Source organism: Barbatula barbatula (assembly GCF_947034865.1).
Source record: "Barbatula barbatula genome assembly, chromosome: 4".
Taxonomy (NCBI): Eukaryota; Metazoa; Chordata; class Actinopteri; order Cypriniformes; family Nemacheilidae; genus Barbatula; species Barbatula barbatula.
In genome coordinates, this window is record NC_136768.1 from 11,052,289 (window position 1) to 11,059,392 (window position 7,104).

A 7,104-nucleotide genomic window follows, 5' to 3' on the forward strand; every position below is an offset into this window, starting at 1 on the left:
GTTTTAACTAAACTAAGAAAAAAAAATCTAAATGACTGTGGGGGTCCGTGCCGCGTGGACAAGTGATGTAATCGATAGACAAGTGGACACCACGTATCATTGGTGACACAGACTATCGCAACAAGCCTAAACTGTACTTTGCACAGTTCTAAAGTTAAACATCACATCTCAAATCATTAGTCACAAATCCTGGAGGGTTCCAACAATGCCATTTATTTTAGTTTCACTTGATAATCCCTCTACATCTTCCCTTTGGTCTTATTATAAACTAATACAAACCTCCCATGAGAAATGACTAGGAGAGGTGGCCTATATTCTTTGAGCAAAACACAAGAGAAGCAACGTGTTTTCAAGAGTCATGAAACCAAATATTTGACTAAGGCAGGTGTTACTATTAGTATTCCTCTTGCATACTTGTTTGAACAAATCCCATGTATTAAACTTTGGCACCAAACTTGTTTTGCATGGGCAAGCACCACTCATAATCTCATTAAGATTATAGTCATGCAGCATTATCCTCAACTACGCTGTGGTGTCTTTGGTAAAGCCCTATGTTTGGCTCATTGTGCATGGGTACATAAGCACTCAGTATCAGAGGTCAGACAGGAAGGGAAGTGATCTGACTTAGAAACGGACTCATTAAATTCTAGAGGACAGATTCACCAAACACACATTTAATTGGGACATTAATCACAGTTACTCATGGACACCCACTATTACCCAAGGAGATTGTGAACATTTCCAGAGAAACTGATTTGCAATACAGTAAATCAGCACAAGGTACTAGAAGGTAACAACATTTAATTTTAAATAACATTTTCAAAATATAAACAAAAGTAAAAAAAAGAATGATCCATATCAATAAAACTTTGATTAAACTAATAACTCTAAACGGACATTCACATCATAACTATAATGTTAACTGTTACTATACAGGGTGCATTTCCCAAAAGCATCGTATATCAGCTATTTCGGATTTAAATCGCAAGTTCTGTCGCTTCAGCAAAATTCAACGATTCAAGTGTTTCCCGAAACCCTTGTTCTAACGATCAATCGCAAGCTTCAGGTCTAGAGCTGTGGTTAGAAGCATAGTTACTTCTTATTATGACACGTACACTTCACACATCGTGCTTTTGAGCGAGGTAAGCAAGCAATATGCAGTGCATTCAATTTTGTATGCATCGTACTATGGTGGTTATTCAGCGAGTTATGTCGTTGTTTCGGAAACGCACCCCAGAAATAAATGTACTGTACATGACTTACTGCATGCTGATGCTTTCACTTTCATTCCTGAAAGTCTTTTCCACAACATATGAGAGTAAAGCACAGCAAAGGCTGGATGTTCTCGCTGAAGGCTGAAGGTGCGCCCGTGTCCGGAATGTAAAGCGTATATTTTGCAAGCTCACTTAGACTTAATAAGCATTACATTAGTATATAATATTCCGCTGTAAACACACCGCTTTCCGACCGCTTCAGTCTTTAATTCAGACATTAATCAACCACACACATCCATAGCCAAACATTAGAACCGCCAGAGACTGTTTGACAGTGTTTTTTTATCGTTCATTAGCTGAAAAAAAAAGAGTTCTGAAATTTAAACCAACAATATCGTTCTCTGTGATACTGATCTTATACTTGGGATGTGACTATTTTCCCAAATGAAGAATGATTTTGAAACCTAATTTTTTCTATAGTTATAGTTGTGGTTATATTGTGAACGCCCCGTAAAGGAAATGTTCATTTTCAACATACATTTTCAGGACAATTTACTCACCCCTGTTGTCATCCAAGATGTTTATGTATTTTTTTTCTTTAGTCGAAAAGAAATTAAGGTTTTTGATGAAAACATTCCAGGATTATTCACCATTTAGTGGACTTCAATGGACTCCAAACAGTTGAAGGTCAAAATTACAGTTTCAGTGCAGCTTCAAAGGGCTGTAACGATACCAGACGATGAATGCGTCTCTTATCTAGCGAAACGATTGGCCATTTAAAAAAATAACATGTATATGCTTTATAACACAAGTGCTCGCCTTGCTCTGTCCTGCAAAGCGTGCACATAACACTTTATACATAATTACGTCTCACCTTCTCTCTGTGAGCTGGCTGTTTATAAGTCCCTCTGTTGATCGCTGTCAGCTGTGACCAATCAGCCCGTGATGAATGTTGCAAGGTGCTTCTTGTCTGTTTCCAGGGCAACACTGATGTGAGCTCGGGACGCTCGTCACAACTGCTATACGACATTTGCACTTATCAACCACAAAAGTTTTATAGTGTTGCTTTAACTGGGAGTAGTTCAAGCGCTGTGCTACTCATTACAGTATACAGTTTCTTTTAAATTAATATATAAATATATATATATATATATATATATATATTTACAGGAAATGGTAAAAAAATATTTATAATCACTTAGCATCTTCCTTGTGTATATGACAGATTTGTTGACTGGTGATGTTCCACAGACAAAAAAGTTCTGTTTCTAAGGCAACAAATCTTCTGCTTCAACGCTGAAAATATGTTAGATAAGTATTTCTAACTTCAGAACATTGTCAAGACAAGCTGCTGGTGATTACAGTAATGACCACAAGCTGTTAACACCAACTGTTAAATGATAATTTTGTAAGATAATATTACAATTTATTTAAACTAAAACAAAATCTCGACAGTAGCAGCTATTTAAACACTATTATGTGCTGTAAACATATCTGTTATACTCGTAGCTGATGTCTTTGAGTATTATAGGGTGATTTTCATGGGGAAATGCATGAAGAATAAATGCATAAAGAAATGCCTCAAGATCAGATTTAAAGATTTTTTTGCTTTGTGTGTGTGCGTTATGAGTCAGTATGAGTCCAGGGCACACATCTGCAATTACAAGAACCCCCAAAAATATAAATGCATTATGACAAAAAATAAAACTGTGCCCATAATATAATCTTGAAAAATTAATGATTACATTACGCTACTAAAATTTGAGCCACAAATAAAAACGTCAATGTTCTAATTTCTTGTATTCGAAGTATAGTAGTCCGGGGTATCGCAAGTGCAAAATTCACCGTCCACACTGAATGGATTTCCCTATCTGTATAAAGCAGTGGCATAGGTAAGCAATTCTTGAAGTTTTTATGTACTAGGAAATCAAATTCTTAGAAAAGTCCATCAGAAATACTTGTACCATCTGTAAAACGATACCACTGATTCGATTACCTCAGTTTCTAGCATCTATAGCCTTAAGTCATCAAATAATTCCACAGGTTTTGCCTCATTAAGCAGAATGAGTGAATATTTCTTTGATATTAAACAGAAAGGATCAGGAAAATGAGTTATTATTGAACGGACTAATGACAGCTGGAAGCCTCTGGATCTATAGAGCCTCAGAGAAACTCCATAGGAGGTGATTGCTTTAGTATCCACTCTGTTCACTCAATTATTTCAGTGTCAATGTTCAGTTTTCTTCCTCTACTCCTCTTTCTTTCAGTCCCTCCTCTCACATCAAGCAGTAATCCAGTGTGAGAGATTTATTATTATCCGACAGTGCAATGAGGTCTCAATACAAGTCCATAATATAAAATATAATAATGTATAAAGGTTATATTTCAATTCAATTATGGGTACGTACATCGTAATATTTCCTAAATAAGTATGAGTTAGTTTTTGTGTTCATAAATACCAAAAGTAATATGCACAGTACACAGACATACATTATGTAATCAAACGTATAAAACGTTCGTTATGTAATCAAAACGTATATTATTCTGGATGTGATAAACCACAATTAATCGTTCGACAGCCCTAATGAAAACGTTTTACAGTCCAAGTTATATAAATGATTTTATTGCTGTTTTTGTGCTTTGATAAAGCCCACACTGATACTCTTAGGAACATAAACATATAAACAGGAAATATATAGAAACACTCAAAGAAAATTTAACATCACTAAAACACTTAATGACTTCAGGTTATACATGAAATAGTCGGACTACTTTGAACGATGAATCTCTTTCTTACATTGTATCTGGGCACGGTTGTTCATAATAAACTTTGTGGCTCAGCACACTTCAACACAACTCTTCTTACCCGATGAATCATTTAAACGCTTTTGATTGGCCAGTATATTCCTTCGCTGAACTGTGATTGGTTGTAATGCTCAACGCTGTAGCAGATCAAAATGTCATGCAATAAACTACATTCCTTAATTTTCACCCAAATGTATTTAGATCACAACAGTTTTAAAAAGTTCTAATTATTCGTGGGCCGTTTTTCTTCTTTTTATCTAAAGCAACATACAGTCCATTTTGTATATGTCTTACTGGTTATATTTTATTGGTTTTAGTTTGGGACGCACAATATATTTTCAACCATATTTCCATAATTTCCTCTGGTTGAATAATCTTGAGACCTGTTAGACTTAAGGCTATTGAAAAAACTTTTCTGGGTTGCACTGTATAAAAAATCAATAAATTGTCTATTAAATAAACATCATGGGTCCTATCATACACTTGGCACCATTTGTGTAACGCTGGTCTGAAAACGAAAAAGGTGCATTGCTATTTTGAGGCAACTAAAAAATATTGCGCAATTGACCTTAGACCAGGTTTCAGATGGTCAATGTTGCAATATGTTTGTATTTCTATAGTAATATGCACCTATAAGCGGGTGCAGAGCGTGCGTACATTCTGCTCATTACAAACCGAGGGACAACCATTTTTTCCATCCTTAAACTAGCAAAAGTGGATTTAAACATGCCCTAAGTGCACTTGTGTGCTCTAAAATCATTAAAATAGGGCCCTATACCAGAGTTCAAAAGTTAAAGAATCTTTAACTAGTATAAAGTAGACTATTTTTTAAATAAAATGAAATGTTACCTTAAACTAAATGTTTTCTGAAGCCAATGTTATACATTTAAAACAACTGTCCACTTATTGCCTTTTGTTTCAGGCTCAGAAAAAATATACTGTATTACTATTGAGATATTGTATATCGGCTTTCATCGTTAAAATTGATTAGTTATCGATATCAGTCAAAATGTACATATTCGTGTTAATGGATACTATAATGATGTTTACTGTGGATTATAGGTGGGATATTACATCCTACTGGAATAGTGCCCGGAACACACTACAAAAAGGAATTTTGTGGTTTCTAATAAAAATGTGACCATGTCTTGGATATAATATTAGATTACAAACTTATAAGACCGGTCCAAGCAGTTTATGAAACCAGCCCCAGCTCTGTATTCACATCCATTTTGATCAAGGGACCATTAAAGCGTTAATGAATGTATACTCACGAAGAGATAAAGGTTCTCATCATTCATTACAGAAGTGTACACTCATAAAGTACGCCTATACGCCGTCTTGTTTGTTTCAAATATCGCTGAAACTTTTGAATTTTAAAGCATGTCATCTTAAACTTTTCTTATGACATTTTTATAGATCTGTTGTGTTGCATAAAATATGACTCTCTAAAAATAAAGGACAGACAAAATGATTTCACAAAATACATAGAATCCAATATTAAATGAGAAGATTTTTAATGTAGGTGTTTCATTTCTTATTTACTTTATACAGTACATTTGATATATATAAAGCATCTTATCAGATTGGCATCAAATTAATCAAGCAACCTACACATTCAATCGGTGTTTGTTTTTCAACCTGACAAACATTGTTCATTTATTGCATCATTTGAATTTGGCTGTCCACAAAGGATGCATGCATTGTTGTTTCTGCAGCGGTAAAGTGGAACACGATCAGCAATAGTCTTCAGTTTTACTTTCAGCTCATCTATTCTGTTTTTATCATGTGTAAATATATTTTTGAAAACAAAGGCTTTTATTCCCTGATAATTACGTAATTGATTAACACCTGGTATAATGTTGTAGCTCCCACTAAGACAAGTCTTCATACAAGGAGAGTTTAGTGTGTAGAACACCACACATGCATCCTTTCTCTTATTTAATAAATTTGTCAAAGGTGAATTATTGGTAGGGTCTACAAGCAGAAACTCTGAATGAGCTGGGCGTGGTTGTTTCTGAACTCCTGCAGCGACGAGGTCTGTTCCCTGGTAGATTGGACTTGTGTCCCCACTTATAGCATTACGTACATTTGTCTTCAGTTCATTGGTCAGGAAATTGGTAGTCCTGGGTATAAAATCCTGCTTGCACTGTTCACTTGGGACATTGATGGCTGCTGCATACTGCCCTACTTTGTAACTAAAGAAAACATAACAAAACAATATTTTATTGTCGCTAATAGCAATAGTGGTCTTAAGGTCAAATATGACTGCATACAATGTTTCTGGATGAAACAACTATTAGTTTCTTCATGATTTTAACCTACTTGCTGTCCAAGAATCTTATAATGGACGCAAGATTGCCGATGCGCTGAGCCTCTGTGCTTCTAATACAAATAGGAAGCAGGCAGATCAGGAAGAATCGCTTCATATAATATGCCTACCATTGACAAAAAAAAGAGATAAAAGTAACAAAATAACATTTAATAACTTCAAGTTTTACATGGATTTAATTCTGATTTCGCAGAGATGATAAATATGCTACTAAGCTACATTATTCACAGCAATTTAAACTACCAGCTTTAGCCTTTAGTTAGTTGCTTACCATAATAGCTGCTCTTAATAAAGAGATGACACTTCTCCGAGAGAAACTGTGTAACTGTGAGAGGAACAATATACTGCTACTGTATTTATCCTGAACCAGCATCCCACATGAGTCATGTGACTGAATGACACAGTGTAGGGGTGTGGCTTTGTTTTATACATTCAAGCAATCAGCAAACACTTTGTATATGTAGAGACACCAAATGGTAGCAAGTCAAAAATCTAGAATAAACAAAAAGCTCAGACAATGATAGATGTTTTTTTATTTTAGTGTTTTTACAGCATAAATTTACAGATTACTCTAATGGAATATTTAAAACACACAGTCAGTTCTATACTGTTTCTTTTCCAACAAAACTGTCATAAAGGTCCTAGCATCACAGAACTGATTGTAAATGTTTGTCATTTGTTTAAAACAGTAAAAGATAAACTGAGAAAACTGAGAAGACAAAGGCATGTATATATCTACACAAATAATTTCAA

General features: G+C 34.9%; 1 long non-coding RNA gene across 1 annotated transcript; it reads right to left on the reverse strand.

Moving 5' to 3' along the window:
• Window positions 1–5,512: 5,512 nt before the first annotated feature.
• Window positions 5,513–6,740, reverse strand: LOC306893525. Its single transcript, XR_013786590.1, has 3 exons — window positions 6,623–6,740; window positions 6,345–6,457; window positions 5,513–6,217 (listed from the first exon to the last, which is right to left on the reverse strand). It is a non-coding gene; the product is annotated as an uncharacterized lncRNA (long non-coding RNA).
• Window positions 6,741–7,104: the final 364 nt, after the last annotated feature.